We start from the raw sequence: 18801 nt of genomic DNA, 5'->3' as shown, positions 1-18801 counted from the left end.
GTTTCCTCTTCCCTCCCTTGAAATGCTTGGAATTGATGATCTTGTGTCCTTAATTTGTTCTCAAAGTATTGCACTAGATAGATTACCTAAGATCTATGTTGCTGTGAAAAATCTGCAGTACTGAGGTGTGGTATCACAACGCTGGTAGCATTGCTAGGTTTTTACTTTGTTGTTTAGGTTTTGGAGTTTTTTGTTTATTTGCTTGTTTTTTTAATGTAATCTTTGACATCTAACCAAAAGGGTGTGCATTCAGATCTGAAGCAAATGCAAGCACCCAGAATTCAAGGAATTATGGATCACTGCTCTTTCAGCTTGTCTTGTTGAGATCTAATTAATATGGAAATTATTGACAAATATACTGTACTAGCTCTGTGGAATGGTATCTGTTATGCTGCTCTATTAGCGGGCCAACTGCATACTCTAAGTCTAAAATGATTGAAAAGCTGTTGCAACATATGTGCAGTTGGACCTTTTTTGAACTACCTCCTCCTTGTGCCTTTTTTTTCTTTAAAAAAATAGTGAAAGCTATTAAATCATTCTATAATTTCTTTTTTCTTTTTTCTTTTTTTTTTTAATAAAAGAAAAATAAGAAAGGAAGTAATGAAAATGTGCCTGAATAATATGAAAGAGTCTTAACAAAGGCTAATAGGGTGAATATCTGCAAGAGCTCTGACTTTTAGGACATTCCTTATTTAGAGCATAAAATTTTAATCTGATCTTTATTTTCCTTTTTTTTTTTTTTTTTTTTTTTTTTTTTTTGTTTTGTTTTGTTTTTGTTTTTGAATTTGCATGTATGTAAACCTCAGGGAGGTAGAAAAAAACCAGAAATCTTGGCAGTATGTATGACCAGTTTGGGGATTTTTAGTTGATATTTAACCATAGTAAAAGCAGGAAAACCAAGTAATCAATCACATAATTTGACTTTAAGTTGTTACGAGTGTGATCAGAGCATTGTCCTCAAACACTGGGTATCTTCGGTCAGCATCGAGCTCTAGCTTGCTGTTAAGTCCATGTCTTTGGTATTTCTCTGTGCCGGAACAGAGGTCAGTGATCTGGAGAAAACTTCATAGTACTAAAATGATATGCAAAAGACTCTTTAGTGTGAGTCTCTTTGTACAGTGACTCAGTCCCTGAATTCTTGTGTTGTTCTAAACGTATTTGTTTGTAGAAACTGTAGCTTGAATGCCATTTTCTGAAAGTTCAGTGTCCTTCTTTAAACCCATACTTTCTGCAAAGTGATTTAAAGTTCTCACTGGGTGTGACTGTCCCGGGCTTGTGAGTGCCCTTTGATCCTCTGTGCAGGATCTGTGAATCTTTTCTCGCGCTGAAGAAGAAGTGGGAGGAATTTCTTTTTGCTTAAGAGACAGGTATGCACTTGGGATTGTGAATGTCTCCATGCAGATGTGGCAGGAATAATACTCTCAAGATGTGACAGGATGAAAAGCTCACATATGTTAAAATAAAATGTTAAAATAAAATGCCCCGTCATGTTCTGTGCTTAAACTGAAAATGGATAAAACCTGGAAGGGTTGGCCTTGCACATGTGTAAAAACCTGAATTTTTAGCAGCATCCTGCAGCTGGAGTGGTACAGACACTATTTGGCTTATTTGTGGGGGGATATGACATAGAATATGATGGTGGGGTTAAGAGCAAGTCTGTGAGAGGGAAAAGTGGTTTCACTGTCCCCCACAAGAGAAGAAGCTCCTGGAGGCTGCTGGAGAAGAGTGAGTTCAGTTCAGTGTGACATGCAGGGGACAGGCTGAAATACAGATGTGCTGCTCATAGATACTCGTAGAGGGCTCCTGTGATTCCATGGGCATTATAAGCAGCTGCAGTTGGATCTCAGGTTATACTATAGCAAACTTGCAGTACAGCAAAGCATGGGGATGGTAATGTGCTATCCTGTGGCTTCAAATTGCTTTTTTTTCAGAATTAAGCAAGCCTGAGTTATATAGTTATAGCTGATGTCACTCTTACAAGGATGATAGAGACCGAAAAAAAAAAAGATAGAGAGGTTAGGACAGGGTTTTTTTCCATATGTAAACATTTACACTCCTATTTTGGGTTAATTAGAGTCTTTGAAGTTACAGTAATTTCACAACCTTTGATAAATAATAAAAACAAGAATTGAAAAATGGAATGTCTACTCTTATCATCATGTTTTAATTATTTTCAAGGTCTGTGGCTTAAAAGAAAAAGGTGTTTCATACTACCAGTGTTTCATATTAGCAACCATTCCATGCGTTTTACACATCAGTTATTGAAAGAACTCATTCTAGTGTCCAGGTCTCATGAAACCATGGTGGAAATTAGAAAGATTCTGAAATTAGATGACATTTCAGATTTTACTAGCAACAAATGTTATTTAGTAAATTACCTCTACATGTCTTTTAAGAATATTGACTAGTTCTACATTCTGACAAGGAACTGTTTGAGAGTAAGGACTCAGTGAAATCCATGTTTACTGCAGAGAATGACAGTGGTTTCTATGAACTTGTTTTGGGGGGAGAGGGACACAAAACATGACACATGACACACACGAATTCTTTGTATCTTACACAAAAACATTGCTCCTCTTGCAGCTTCTGCTTACCCAGATCCCAAAGGATCAAATTACTGTTTCAGTTAAATTCACTTTTCCAGTAGGTGGAGACACAACTGTTGATTTCAGATAAGCTTAAGGCTTTACATTATGATTGCAAACATTTTGTCAAGATACTGTTGAAATAATGAAAATTAGGATGCAAGAAAAAGTTCAGATTTTTATTTTAAGATCGTTTACTTAAGCCTCTTACTGAAAGAGTCTGGCATTCAAATATTGCTTCTGTAATAAGAGTGGCTTTTCAAATAGTTTGGATTTAATTTTCTCATTATCTCCACCCACTGGTCAAATATGCATTAATGAAAAGTTTAAGTGATACCTTTTCAAATATCCAAACACAGGATGGAGGAAAGTAGATTGAGGGTAAATGGACTGAGGGTAAAAAGATTGGATAAACTTTTTTGTCAAAGCCAGTAACACAAGGTAGGGGAGCCCTCAAGTAAATCAGCAGGAGAATAAAAGAAAGATTTATCAGCCATTCTGACTGTGTTATTCCATTCCATGATAAATTTTTAAAAATATTTGATTCTATGTTCATTCATTAATTGTTCAGAAATCTGACTGCAGTGATCATCTCAGAGGTTTTGTATGTAAAATATATCAACAACTTTTAATGTGATGTTGATTTATTTTTTAACAAGTCATGGGCCAATTGGTAAGTCAGCCTTTACGTGTCGTATTAAAATTCCACCCCATGCCTTTCCTGATGCTCTGTTGAAGTTTACAGAGGTCTTTTTGGCAAGATGGAACTTCTTATGCAGCAGAAGTTCTCAGACGGGGGAAGACAGACTGTATTCTAGCAAATGAAGTGAAAGAAAAGTTTATTTCTCCTCTCCAGGCTATTCTGACTTGCTCTATTGTGAGCTGTTATGCCGTAGCAAAGGACAAGGGTGCTGCACAGAAATTGCTTGAACATGATTAATTTTGCTGGAGTCATACTGCTGCTTACAGCTTCTCACACATTCTTCAGATCATTAGAAGGAGCTGTAATTAACAACTGAAAGTTCAGTTCACGCATTCTTCAGTAAAGAACATGCAGGCAGGGAGAAGTTGGTAAGTGAAACTTAATGTTCATGGAGTGTGTGACAGGAGGGAATTCAGTCATCTGAATTCAAATCAGGCAGACAGTCAGTGCCTCTTCTCAGATCTACTGGCTTACACTAAATTTGGTACTAAACAGCAAAATGGGATGAGCAGTGCTTAATTCTGGTCACTTCTGACCATTGAAGCTTCCTTATACAGATTTAATCTTTGCAGTATTTTAAGAAATTCCAGGAGCTTGTTGCTTGATGTAGTTAGCGTTTGTCTTACACGATCTTCCCTGAGGACAAGCTCTGGGTGTACATTGCTATGTGTGGTATTTAAAGCAGTGTTCAACTGAGGCTTCCTCTCAAGCGAAACACTGGTTTCGGCTTTATGAATTTTGTTTCATTCTTTCATAGCTTTATCCACTTACTTCATGGATAAAGTTCAACCTGGGTGTAAGCCTGTTGTGTGAGAAGAGTTGTCCATCATTAGCTCTGTGATAATCTCACAGGTGTCTTGTCACAAGAGGGATCAAATGGACACCCTGCCTTTGAGTCCCTGTGCTTTGGGAAGCAAGATGAACTGGTGTAACTTGTGTCGCTGGGTTTTAATCAGCCCTTGGGTAACGTTACCTCGTGGCAGAGCGGCGATGGCTGCGCTTGAATTGCTCCGCTTGATGGTTGAGAACCCTCACGGCTGCTTCATGGTCCCGCTGCTGGAGGGCACAAATAAGGTTAATTATAAGGTTTGGGCAGTTTTGAGGACTGGCCATAAATACACAAAGAGAAAGGGGTATGAGAGCACCGAAGAGTTGAATTGTCTCTTGAGTTTGACACATAATTTGATAAGAAAATAAATCCATCCATCCGTCCTTTGTATTCCACACACACACCACTGGCTCCAAATAGATAAGTCTTAGGGATCCAGCCATTGTTAGAAATCGTGCTATTGGAGTGCTCGATGAACTGGGTGTGTACACTGGCGAGAAGGTAAGAGGCTTTGACTGTTGTTAAAAAGGGGCAGGAAAGGGTTTTGTATTTAATGATTTCCGAGTTCCGAGTGCGGAGCCCGAGCGCGCCGGGTCGGCTGGGAAAGGCGGCTCAAGCGCGCCCTCCAGTGGCCACAGCGGGACAGCGGCGCCGGGATGGGCCCGGGGCCGCCGGGGCACCGCACCGGGCAAGTGACAGAAGGCAGGGATGCCTGCTTGCTCAGCTGAGTACACTGATAAATAACCTGGTGCTTCTTAACAAATAAGTGGCTAAATTCGTTAAAAAAAAAAAAAAAAATTGCTGTTGCCAAAAATTGATTCACTTAGAAGTCTTGCTCTTGTAGTTGGATGAAAAAAATGATTCTCCCATCCAGCAGTCTGTTAGCTGGGGAGATTGGTGCAGTCTCTGCTGGGACTGTTTGTGCTGTGGTCGGGAAGCAGGCAGGTTTATTGCTGAACAGAATTTATTAGCTATGAATTGAAGCGTGCACATTTAACTGTGTCAAATCTTGGCAAACAGCTCTGCAAACAGCACATACTGACTAAACAGCAGCAGAAAGAAATGTGTAATTCTTACCAAGTTTAGTACATAGTTCTCCATCTTCCATCGGGTCCCATGCTGTTTAGGAAAGCAGCGGGGGCCTTCAGAAGGAAGAACTTCATTGGTACTAATGAATAGGAGATGGAAAAGAGAAGGGTGGACTGCTCAGCAGGTGGACTTGTCATAAAGTGGAAGGTCTGAAGGGGCATTTTTGTAATTTGAAATTTCTGAGATAACTGCTTCATAGATGATTTTAAGTTTCTGGTATTGTTTTACTTTGTCTCTTTTTAACTGTTCAAACCATGAAATTCTGGCTCTTGGTAGAGTTCTCTTGTAGACAAGACCGAAGTTAGGCCTTGTTTGACCACACTCAACTGTTTTGAGGGTTTTGTATGACAGTGAGACTGTCAGAATGGTACTGTTAGGTCTTGCTATTACTGGAGTCCTGTTAAACTAAGACATTTAAATAAGTTTGAGCTCGTAAGAATGTAGTGTTTGGTTGGGTTTTTTAAAGTAATTATATTTGTAAGGCACTAGATAAAAAACTACATAGAGAAACATTCAGTGAAACTATTAAGAATCCTTTCTTTAGAATTGTAAGAATTAGTTAAATTACAAATTTGTCAAAAAATGCTTGTGTAATAAGTTTGAGAACAATCTGCAACTTAGCTTAGAATGTATGGGCCGTATAGGGAAAAGTGCCACTGTGTGTGTGCTCATGGGACATCTGGTGTGACACAGTTATACCTGTTACACTTACCTGTTTACCCCTTCTGATGAAGGCCATTACACAGAATGTGTGCTTTTGTGCATAAAGCTCTTTTCTCATTATGGATGTCACTATAAAGCTCTTACACATTTCAAATAATAATAAAAAAAATAAAATCCCTTGGGCTTCCCTACCCCAGGCATAAATGATTTTACTTTACAAATATAATTACTGTACTTCCAGGAGGTAATCTCTCTGGACAGCGATAGACTAGTTTGAATTAGATTACTCTGTTTTTTCCTCCAGGGTGAGTTAATACATTGAGTTTTATTTTTCTGTAATTACTTCAAAATTTAGACCACTTTTAATGCTTATTATGCTTCCTTGTAACTAGACTGGGAAAGTTAAGAATACTTGCATTTGAAAGGTTAACATTAACTTTTTTTTTCACCCATAACTTTATTTCCTTCAGGTAGGTATCTGTTCTGCTCCTCAGCTTCACACAGCTCATGCTCTATTTGGTTAGTCTCAGTTGTAGAGTTCCTTAATTTGGAAATACTGGAAATATTTACTTAATAAGCAGAGAGTAAGCACACTTAAATCTTTCAGCTGTGACATTTAACCAAGCCTAGCTAGAGCAATGTTTTTGTTAAATCTGTATTTCCAGAGTTCTGGGTTTGAAATGTTTCCAATAGTTTGGCAGTAAGCTTCATGAATAAAGCAAGTTACTACTTTTACCTCTGTTACAAAATCTTTGGACAGAAAGCCAGTCAGTGTGAAATAAACAGAGGAGCAGAGTTAGTCAGGGGAGATAGTCAGGAAAATGTTTTTCCTATTTTCTTCATGAACTTCAGCAGAAAGGGCAAATCTCTGGGTAGATGTTTGTGAACCACGATTGGATGCAAATGCATTTATATAAATGACCTGTTTGTATTTGGATTTTACTTTAAGAAGCAGCAATGCACTTTAGCAGTAGATCAGAGAAGACTACAGAGATTAATTTGTAAATTAGCCTTATAATAATATGGTGCTCTTTTGAAATAGAAGAAAATCTTTGGTGTTTTGAGGTCTCAGAGTATGACTTCCTGTTAGTGTTGAATACAAACTAGCCAGGATATCTGTGGAGGCAGTAATTTTAGTTCTACAGTTGGCATCTGGTATCAAAGTGCAGGAGTATTATGTACTAATGCAAAAGTAAATACAATGTTAAAGGGTAAAACTTGTTACTTGTGTTGTCAGTGAAGTCCTGCAGCCCAGCTACATAACTCATAAATCCATTGCAAACCTGGAAGTACTTGGGTCCCATGGAATACAGTAGCTTTTCAAATAATAAGAACTATCATTGGGTCAGACTGAAGGTCCATCCAGCTCCTTCTAACATGCAGTACAGCGTTTGAAACCATGCAGAATCTATCAGGAGTTCCTATTGATGTTATTTCTGAGCAGATTTTCAAGAAGACAGAAGACATGGATGTTTCTTGATGAGAAGAAGCTGGGGCCAGAAAAAATCGTGTCTGGGAAGCCTTAAATTCAGCTTCCAGATAGGGATAAAGAAGCATAACGTGGTCCCCAAGTGCTTAGACATCATTATCCAAAAACTGGTGAAGAATTCATTGTGCTTATGTGCAACAGCAGCAGAATCCAAAATTTCATGCGTTATTCATGACTAAAATAACATCTTATATAATTGCCCTGGGCCTGCAAATTAGCAGCTTCCAAAAAGACTTGATAGCTTTGCAGAGGGGATTGAAAACTGAGACAGCAGAATGACTGATAATGCTAAAGGCCTGAGACTTGAAGGTGTCCAGGAAGTCCATCCCTGAGCAGAGAACAGATTACACATTTGCCATTTTTCTTCTTTCTCTGCTCTTCTGCAAGTCATTAGTGAGCCAATATCCATGAGAGAATGCATGTTCCTGAAATGGCAGGCACATGGTAGCAGCTGTGGGTGTGGCTATCTGTAAGAAAAAGATTCCTTCTTTTTAATACTGCACTGAAGAAAGACCCTGCATCAGGAACTTTCTCTTGTTTGATGTGATCTTGCTCTGTGTTAGGACATTGCTCATTTGAACTGGACAGGGTTGTTGCCAGTGATGGATGGGAAGTCATAGTCTGTCTTTTAAATGCCCTTTAAAAATATCTGTATTTTATTTTGTTTGTATGTGTGCACATGACTGCATACATGTATGGTAACATACAGAAAAACTAGAAATTTTTAATAAATTGTAGATTTATATATATATATATGTGTTAAGATGTGTGTGGATGTATATATATGCATACATGTGTATCTTAAAATAAAGAATGCTTGTCTGTAAACAGAAAGCCCAGCATCCATAAACCGCCTAGGAAAGCATAAAAGCAAAGTAAGCATACATAATGTTTTCCCAAGGTAATCTCCCAGAATCTGGCTAATATTTAACCTGAAGATAATTTTAAATTAAATTAGGTTGTGGATTGTTTATGTAATTTGTGTTGGCTGCTTTTACCATTCAAGACACTTCTATTTCAAAATTGGTCTCAACTTCTTAATGGACTAGTATTCATACATAAATTGCTGGAGTGCACTGGAGATCTGTTTGATTAAACATGAGAAACTCTTATCCTTGGATTGGATTACTGTTTAGTTTCTTTAAATAATTGACAATGGATTTTGGCTGAAGTGCTTGATAACTGAGATGTGATATGTGCAGCACTGGAGCCTTCTGTGAAGATTGAACCACTATTAGTTCCTGTTTTGGTAACAGAGCTAGTGGCAAGTTTGCAGCAGATTAATGATTACCCATAATTTGGTTTAGGAAGCATGTCAGACTGACCAGGATACCCACAGGTTGTTCTCTTGTGGGCCATTGCTCCGTTCTGCCTAATGATGTGTCCAGGTGAAAGAGCAGGAATAGATGTTTAGCCTCCAAACACTGGAGCTTGTCTGCCTCTTTACATTTTTACCCGCTCTCCAAAAATCTCGCTGCTCCATGTGACATGTTCCCTCTGATCCTGGCTTCCACACCGGCACCTTATATAAGGTGGGCCTAAGCCTTGGCTAGGTGTGGTGTGGTTTTAAAGGTTCTTCTGCCTTCTGTGTGGGGTTGTAATAAACACAGATAAAGTGTGTTGGGATTAAAGGAAGAACATTCCAATAGTTTGAATTTTGGGGTGTTTGGTTACTGAGTCCTTTGAAGTTACATGTCTGGGCTGATAAAAGGTGGTGGTCTGAAGCCAAGGGGAAGAATTCTCCATTAGCAATAGAAATGCTCTTTCAAGTTTGCCTGACAGTCTGGGGTATCCTGTGCCTGGAAGCATGTTCAGCTGATCTGTGGAAGTGCATAGGTAATAAGGAAACGTCACTGTCTCAATTGCTGTGATTAAAAAGCTCCTTCCTAACGTCTCCCTTCACATTGTCCTGTATCTATCTATACACAGAATTGGGAGCAAGCTGAAGCAGCTGGCTCATCTTTCCCTCACTCACTTCAGTCATTCTACATGTAGCTAGCAGTTTTTTAGATCAGTATCACTTGGAAAACACTTTCAGTTTTACAGCAATAAACAATGACTTTAAAGCTTCTAGGTTCAGTCTTGTGATGTGAGGCACGAGAATGAAGTCAGGCATTCTAGATCGTCCTGTGTTAACAGTGAACTGGAGATTTGTTTTCAAGTGAAATCAGCTTGATATGAGAGCTTAGAATCCAAGCAATGATTTCCATACAGAATAAAGACTTAGTGTTACAGAAATAGTTTCTACTACCTGCTGGAAGTGTGGTGTCAAGGATTGAGAGATGTAAAGAGGTCTTTCCCCTTTACTTTCCAGGCTGTCATAATCTTGTCACTCACTGGTAAAAGTCACAGTTCTCATGTTTGATCCTTTCCTTGGTAAAGGAGGCAGTAACGAAGCAATGTGCCAATACAGTTCTCTAAAAAGATTTTAAAAAATACTTTTTCAAGTGACTTTCGTGTTATCTTTTAATAGAAAGTGTGATCATTGACAAACCCTCAGTTTGGCCTGAGTGGAATGTGGAAGCTCTCAGGCTTGACAGAAGTTGGGAAGCATATAAAAATAAGAGCATTTCCATTACCAAGAGCTTGGTCTAGGCTTTTATAGGTGCTCTTTCTTCTTTGGAGAAGAGATTTTGATAGTGGTAGGTAAAACAAATAATTATGTGAGGGGTTTTTTAATTTATTAAGTAATAATGCAACAGAAATGGAACAGATATAACACAACACAGGTGGAGTTCAGAAAAAATTGACTGACCTTTCTTATCCCGAGTTGCACCAAGAGGGCAGGTTCTCCTCTAATTATTGATACATCTTGCTCAGAGAAGTGACAAAGGTTTATCTAACTTCTACTCTCAAAACCTTGAAAGTGAGGCTTGACCAGGCTTGTGTTTTCTCTTGCTGAAGAAATAGATCCTTAGGAAAAAAAATTAAGAAAGTGCAGCATGAATATGCTTCTTGGATAGAAATAGGAGGAAAAAAAGGAGCAAAATTTACCAGCTGTACATGGAATATTGTCTTTCCAAGTGATGCCCAAAAATACTCTTGTGCATCTGAGGATGTTGAATGCATCATAAAGCTCAGCTAATATTATCTGGAATTGCTCTACTTAGTTATCTGTGACAAAAATTAGAATCCTGCTAAAGATCCTGTTCTGTAGTTTTTAGAGTCCATTGGCAGCTTCTGCATGCGTTAAAAGGATGAAGAAAGGCAAAAGAAGTGAAGAGTCATAAGGAGACTTTTGAGATCTTGGCCATCCTATTTTAATTTGGAATTTAAACATGTCAGAAAGATCTCTGAATTGTCCATACCACAGTTTGCTTTTATTCAAGCTGCTCATTCGTTTTTTTTCAGCTAAGCTGCCATTTTGGTTTTAGTCTCTACTCTGATTCTTAAGCATTTGGGTGTACTTAGGGAACAGGAGGAGTGTTTTCTGGTGTGAACAGAAAGGGGCCTGGAATAGAAAGATGGTGGAAAAACCTTGAGTCTATATGAACCTAATGGATTAATCAAGAGTTATACTGTGGGACATTTCACAGTTTGTACTTAAGGAAGTATATGCAAATACCTCTTGTCAGCCTGTTTTGAGGGGATCTGAACATATAAACCTCTGAATGAGTCTTTCATTCAAGTAGGTCACTTCCTTCCTTTTTGTTCCTTTTTTTTAACATAATTCCCAAATCAACTTTAACAGATGCTTTAATTTTGAAGTCACTGGGGCTGGTTGCCTGCTTGCAGCTAAACTTACACTTAAATCCTTTTCAGTAATATTTTAGCAAATTCTACTTCTCTGGAATATTGTCTAACTAACTTTTTTAAAGGCAGCAGGCTGAAAGAGGGGCACAGTGAGGGACTCAGCATGGGGAACCTCTCTTTCTCATCAATGGAGAAGCATCATGTCAACTTCCAGGAGAAGTGCCAGTCTGTGTACATGGAGACAGGTGGAGCAGGTGACATTGAAACACTACCCCTTCCAGCACACTGTAAGTGCCATGTGGGTAGTGCTAGACTGTGTACAGAAATGGCAGACAAGGTGTGGTTTCCTGGGCCATCAGCTGGAATATGTAAGACATTTCACATTGTTTTTCTTCTCCTACTGAGCTACTCCTTTTGCTGTATGTTCCTTTTGTTTTCATCATAATGTGTTGCCTACTTTCCAGCCATTTTTTCCCTTTTATTCGATAAACTTTCAAACAATTAATTATTTAATAGGTGTTCAGCACTTTTCACTCTCAAACAAAATTTTACTTTTGTGTCTGTGTTGGAGAGATGACCAACTTCTCTCTGTATGGTAGGGTATTTGGCTAAATGATTTGAACTCTGATGTTGGGGTATGTGGGCAGGCCTGTGTTCTGATGGCTGCAAAAACCCCATGAGAGATAATCTGACACTAAGATGATCTTGAATTTGTGCATCTTGGCGGTGATTAAACTCACTGGAATATATTTTCTACCCCTCCCAAGATATAATCCGACAAAAGTCTTCAAAGGATTAAAGTCAGCAAGTTTTTATAGAGGATTATTTGCACATGGTGTTGGAAGTGCTGTGGCTGTGAATTTGTTTGGGAGGCTGTTTTGTTATGTCTGTGTCTTTTATGGAATCTTGAAAGTCACAGGACATTGTGTATTGCATGGCATTGCTCTGCTGTTAGCACAGTAGATTCAAGTAAAAATGTTTGGCAAAAGCAGTCGTGTCTGGGGTGCAGTTGCAGTGATATTTCCACGCTTCAAATTTATGGGGGGGTCTTGCAGCTCTGCTGCATGAAGCAGATTTGTGCTGCACTGTAAACTTCTCATTTTATCAGTTTTTGCATTGTTTTTCTGTATCTGCCATACAGAAAAATCCATATTCACCTGTCATTGGAAATCCCCAGAACTGAAAAATAAGACTAGTAGAATTAATACTTATTTATTCATTTTATTAAGTCTTGAACTTAAGATACTCCTCCTGATAATTTCAAATGAGAGCTCTGATGTGTGCAGATAAAGTACTGTGTGAGTGTTCCTTTCTCACAGAAAGGTACCTTTTCAGGTTCAGGGTGTCTCTCTGGAAAAAGAACTGCCTGCAGAGTGAAGGACTTTATTTAAAGAATTAGGAAAACTAATGAACAGTGTAAGGCTTTGGTAAAAATCCTTCAGGAGAAGGGTTCTACAGTATCCTGTTGGTATTTAGCATGGATAAGAAGCTTTTTCTGTTGATGTTTAAGTTTCTGATTGGCACACAAGACCAGGATATTGCAGATCTTCCTGATGTCCTCTGGTTTAACTTGTTTGACATGCTAACAATTCATTTATTAAGCACAGGAAGATCACAGTTTTGAGCACATGTGAAATTTATGTAACTCTGTAGTGAGTTTCAAGTACTTAGAGTGTGTATCAAAAAATTATCATGAGACTCTTTAATTCTCTACCCTTTCAGCCATAATTTAATCCTATGTTGAGCCAATATAATGCATGCCTGATTGAATCTTTATCCTTCATAGCCCTTGATGTCCATTGTTCTGGACAGAGGCATGGTAATTAATTTGTGAAAAGATTTTTTTCAATACAGAGACTTGGCTTCTTTTTTGATCTACTGGCAGGGGCTCATTCAAAGCAGTCCCTCTGGTATTAAAAAACAAGTGTTGATTCCTTCTGTGTGAAAGTTGGCTTGTCTGGGTCTGAAAACTTACACTGAGAAGTGATGTGGTATTTAAATCCTGACACTGTCTTTGGAAAAACAGAGCCTCTGCCAGATTTTCTGCAGCTGAGAAAGCTTCTTTCACGTTGCAAATGCTTCAGTCATTGAACACAAATTCCTTCTTACAGGATCAAATGTGATTGCTATAAAACCATGGCAAGTTACTGTGCAGGAATACTCAGTGCCATCAGTAAGCTTGATTTATGGAAAGGATGCTAATGAAAATAAAAAGGTCCCTTTCCAAGCAATATGGTGTTAGTACTGCTGAGGTTTCTTCCAAACTGAGTATTCCAAAGGAAGTTTTGGCACAATGATCTGATGTTTCTAAAGGATGTCTCAATGTGCAAACTCATGTCAGTAGGTTGGACCAGCAATTCAGTAAGTGCTTGCCAGGCTGCTGGGCTGGTGCCTTCTTTAGTGTGCCACTAAAAAAGATCTGTCCAGGGACAGGTGTTTGGGAGTCTACCTGCATGTGGTTTACTGTATTAGATATGTTTCTTCAAGCTGTTTTCCCTTCCTGACTGGTCTAAAAAGCAAGCTGAAGTCCAGCATGTGTCCTTGCAGCCCAGGAGTCCGTCCTTACAACTTTGCACACGTGTGTAGCTGACTCTTAGGATGCACGTAGCTGATGTATCAGGATCTGTTGGCTTAGGGAAGTGCAGGCCTGGGCTGCTGCAAAGTGTCAGCTGCTCTTTGAATAGAGACCGGAAACCAGGTTCTGTCCTCAGTCTTGGACTTTTCCTCTACCACTTGACAAGTGGAATGTGTGCAGGTCTTCTGGGGGCCTTGTTTAGAGGGTTTCTGAGAAGTTGAAACAGAATCAAAATTCCACTTGGATGTTGGGCACATCTTCGAGAAAAGCGTAGTGAAAAGTGAAAGAAATGGCGATGATTATTCAAAAAATAAGGAAACAGGTTGATTTTTTTCTGCAAATAGGGAATTTATACTTCTAGAAATGCATTCCTAGACTTTGCTCTGTTTCAGACTTTTCAAAATCCTAAGGAAAAATGGGGCCATTTAACTTCAGTGTCAAGTTTGTAGGAGACAGTGACTACCCATCTATTTCTTACTACCTCTTGTGTTGTATAACCTGTCTGCTGAGATAGGACTAGGTTTGTTTTAATGACATTCATAAGTACTGGCAACAATGTAGTTTTGACCTTGTAACACCCAGAAAGTTATGGAAAAAGACATTTTTGCCTTTTCAAGTTTTCTTGGGAACTTGAAGGTAATTTAATGTTAAATCATTCCGCAATCTTAAGACTAGTTGTGTCCAAAGAACCAATTTATCGATACGGGGTTACATTGATCTTTTTTTGTATTGTTCTCAGGCGCAGTACTCTTCAGGGAAAGAGGAATTCATTGGGGAGTAAGATAGGCAGAAAGAGCCATGGATGGGACTGACTGCTCTGAGAATTTATTTGGTGTGATGAGACAGTCCTCTCAACTGCCATGCTGAAGGTGCTTGGCAAAGCAATTACTCTTTTCCAGGTCAGGACCTGGACTTCATAAAACCTTCTTGGGGAAAGGCTGATACATGGAATTATTATTTATCTATTGCAGTGAAATTCCAAAGCTGGGCGCAGAGACTCATGACCCCTAACCTACCATTTCAGGTGGTACATCGGAGGACTTCAATAGGCTGTTTTGGGAATCCTCTCCTTTTCTGTGGATAGCATTAGAAGTGGTTCTGGCTACTGATACCCAGATAGCTGGGCCTTAAAATTTGCAGATTTGAATGATTTTATAGTCAAAACGCAACAAGGGTTGAACTAGTACTTGCTCGTATACTCGTACTCTTCTCTTTCTGAGACTCCCTAAGCACTGTGGGAAGCAACAGAGCAAAGGAGTTGAGTGAAGCTAAGATAATGTGGCTTTTACTGTTTCAGCAGAAATAGGTTTGAAGAGAGTTAGTGTATTGAGGGAGTGTATGAACTGCTTTTAAGAAACAGCCATCGCAGTTTAAAGTTGAGAAGGACATTATTTTACAACGTTTTGGTTTTTTTCCCCGCTGTAGGCTTTCTCATGGCTCAGATGCAGTCAAAAAGCCAAGCTCCATCATGGTCTCATTTTTAAAAGAGAAGCCATTATAAAAGATGATGTCATATCAGTAAAAGTTGTCGTTTCAAACATCAGTGCTTTTAGATTTACAGCAATTTGCCTGTCTCAGAAAATGAGAAAAGCCTTGACAGATATTATTCTTCACTGAGTTTTGTAGTGGTGTGAACTATTCAAGAAGAAAAGTTCAGCTCTCTTTGCATTTGCCAGTGCTTCTTTGGAAAAAAAACCTCACAAAAATAAAAAACCACCTCCCTCCCCCCAAAGAAAAACCAAAAAAACCCCACCACCAAACAAAAAACAAGCCAAAACATTTGAACAGAAAAATGTGCAAAATTTACTTAAAAGCTCTTTGGTCTTGCTTGAGTTGGAGTGGTAGAGTACGTGACTGAAAACTGAGAAGTTCTTTGCAAAACCTAATGAAACCCAGCTTGGTATTCTGAGGAAATGGAGTAGAAAATTTCAAACATGTCAGTATGCATCACATACAGTTCTGAAGATACCCTTTGCTGTTTCGCTGCCTGTGCCCACCTTATACAACATAGAACACTGTCATTCAGGGTTTACAGCAATAACTTGGAAATTGACTTTAAAGTGAAGGTGGCAAACATTCAAAGAGAGCATTCAAAGTGACAGTTTCCTTAAAAACATGTAATTTTTAATCCAAGCTGCCCCAAGACAATTAAAAATATTTTTTTCTTGATGTTATTGTGCCTAGATATTCTAAAATTGAAATTTGATTTCCCACTTTCCAATAAACACTTGAAATCATGAATAAATCCTGATAACATAGTGTGGGGAAATAGTCCAGGAGGTAAAACACATGACTAAGGGCAGTGTGACTTACTCCATAAAGTTTTTCAGTTCCCTTCAAAATACAAGTGTCAAGCTGATCTTTTTACTCCTTTTCCAGGGTTCTTGAACATACCCTTCAAAGGACTAAAGGAGCGTAACTGTTGAGGGTGGTGAATAGGCAATTGTGTAAATCTTGACTGCATTGAATTGAAAGAAAGGCTTAGAATGGAGTCTTTTCACTAGGGAAGCCACAGAGATGTGTTTTTGAGCATTCTTGAAGATCAAGTAAGCCCTTAATGTGCCATATTTTGCCATTTCTTTATTAAAACACAACGGTTTTGTGGGGTATTTTTCACTGTTTAGAAACATAAACAGTGTTATTCAGCAAACAAATTTGACAAAGCCATTTTCTATCTACTACATCACTATTAACATTCCAACTGTGTTTTGGAAATTTTCTTTGTGGGTGAAGCTTTGACTGTGTCCTTAAAATAAGCAAGAACTGTGTCATATGACAAAGGTAGTTTTTTTTTATTTTCCTGTTGCAAGTCACCCTGAACTAGAACATCATTAATTTAGTGAATTGCTTTTACTGCTTCCTAATAAGTTTGTTTGGGCAGAAATGAGGGTTTGTGCATGAGAGAGATTAGTTTAGTGGACGTGAGAGCATTAGAGTTTAGGGATGAACTTCAAGTGAATTTTTTTGGAAAATGTACTAGGTGATCAGGTAAAATTGAAAACTGAGGTCCTGGGACAGAGATAATTTCATTTAAATGGTACAAAGTTTGCAGATTCACTCCTGTCCTAAATTTTTTGCCTTCAGGCTGGGATGCAGCAGAAAATTAAGTGAAATTAAGCAGATGCTGAATTAACTGAACACTTCCCTGTGGAAGTGTTTCATGGTGGGTCGTTTCCTTTCTATAGGAAAATGGGCTAGATATAATAATAGTGTAATTAAATATCTTTTTCCTTTTTTATTAAGGAATATGTTGACATAGTCTAAGTATTTTCTAAAGTGCTTTAACTTATTTTGTGCTCCAAAAAGCTGTCTTGCTTTTCTGTTTTCTGCATACAATTTTATTGAGCAATTTTCAAATGCTTGTGTAGCATCCATAGTGGCACCTCAAAAATATTTTTAGGCCTGCACTGGTACAGTTCTAATTTAAATACTCCAGTGTTTTAGCTTGGGAGGGATAATTCAATAAATACTTCACAGTGGCAGAGACCTGAAACAGTGCATGCATGAACTGTTAGCATATGGGTGTGATTGTTAAAAGGGCAGAGGTGGTGTTTTTAAAGTGGCTGCATCATAATGGAGCAATCAGAGTTTGAAAGTGCTGAGGTTGAATGCTTTCATTTAAAAAAGCATTCTGGTGTTGTTATAATTCTGAAAATATATTATGATACGGTGTTATTTCACTTGATATCAAAACTCTTTGTCATAAAATTCTTAATTGTTAGAATTCCTCAGTGTCTCCTGCACTTATAAGTATAAAAGGAAGTCATATTTAAAGCAGCAGTATTATCTGGATAATATGTGGTTTCTGGTGCATTTCGTTGTCTAAGCATTTTCACTAAAGCAAAAGAAGACCAAAAAGAAAGTGCCCAAAACTATTTTGAAACCTAGAGTAAAGCAGTGGGACAAAATATACATGTAGTATTTTCACTGAAGAGGACATTTTGTTCAGTCACAAGTTTTAATTTTGGAGGAGAGTGAAGTTTGAAGTGGTCCTTTGTACTGTTTTGTGACAGAGCAATAGACTGAGCTGACAGTGTGACGTCAGAAGGTCAAAATAGATCTCATTATCTCTCTGTGTCACTAGAGAGGGAGGTATTAGTGGTGTCCTGCAAGGCACTCATGAGACTCTAGTCTGATATATTTTTCACACTTCTGTCTGTATTGAAAAAGGATGCAGACTGGAAGAGGTACAGGGCAGTTCTGCCAGGCTTGCTTCTTTTCCAGTTGGTATAGGAGAGAAGAAGCCTTCTGAAGGGCAGAAAATTGCCTTTTTGCATTAGAGTAATGAAAACTGAGACATTGTTTGCTAGATGTAAAAAAAATTGAATTTTTTTACAAAATCAGGGCCCAGAAAGAATTGTTTAATCTAGATTTCCTATTAACCAAGACTAAGGAATTGCCCAGGGATCTGAAGTGTAGATGGTTTTTAATGATCTCTTCCTGATACTCTGTTAGGTGATCAGGTGCTTTCAGACACAAGGATGCAACACCCCTGAGATGGACACTGCAGTGGAACCAGCATCAGCTCTGGTAATCAGATTCATCCTGGGTCTCTGGAGGTGCAGTGTTGTTACTTTGCTACACAGTGGAACATCTGATTTTGTTTATTAAAAGTACCTTGTCTTTTTTGCAGACGTGCACAGACCACGCTCCAGAACAGCTCTGTAACTAGTGTTCTGAACCATGACATTTACACTGACTGTAGAGTAGGTTACAATCCTTGTGAATTTTAGCTTGCTTTGTGAAAATGCCTGCCCACTGTTCCTAGATGAAAATGCAAATGGTTGGAAAAAGATGCTGATGGCCAAGCGTGGACCAGTTGCTGTTGGGGTGCCTGGTCTCAGAAGTGGGGCACAAGATGCAGCTTGCCTGATCCACTATGACAGTGTTGACTGGAGACCAGCAATAAGATGAAAACGTGTTCTGGGAGTGGAAGTCTTCTTTCCCTTTGGAAGCATGTTCATTATTTTCACTTCAGGTCTTAATTTTTTTTACTTGTGTGAAGAAGAGATCTAATTGAGGAAGCAATCTTAATTGATTTCCAGCTGCCCCAAGGCTGAATATGTGAATGGGATAAAACTGTGGATGGTTCTGCATGGTTTCCCCTCAAATGTTTCACCAAGAAAAGTGGTACAGTAAACCCATTCTTATATTTGTTTGGGTTTGTTTGTCTGT

General features: G+C 38.6%; 1 protein-coding gene across 2 annotated transcripts in view; it reads left to right on the top strand.

Moving 5' to 3' along the window:
- The window catches only part of PALS2 (protein associated with LIN7 2, MAGUK p55 family member), a 59632-nt gene that overhangs the window by 1868 nt on the left and 38963 nt on the right, over positions 1 to 18801 (top strand). The window lies entirely within an intron of this gene.

The sequence above is a fragment of the Chamaea fasciata genome, unplaced genomic scaffold (genome assembly GCF_029207755.1).
Source record: "Chamaea fasciata isolate MVZ Bird 193981 ecotype frontalis unplaced genomic scaffold, bChaFas1.0.hap1 SCAF_1, whole genome shotgun sequence".
In the NCBI taxonomy this organism is placed as follows: Eukaryota; Metazoa; Chordata; class Aves; order Passeriformes; family Sylviidae; genus Chamaea; species Chamaea fasciata.
The sequence above is the reverse complement of the archived record's forward strand: the minus strand, read 5'-3'. Positions and strand labels throughout refer to the sequence as shown.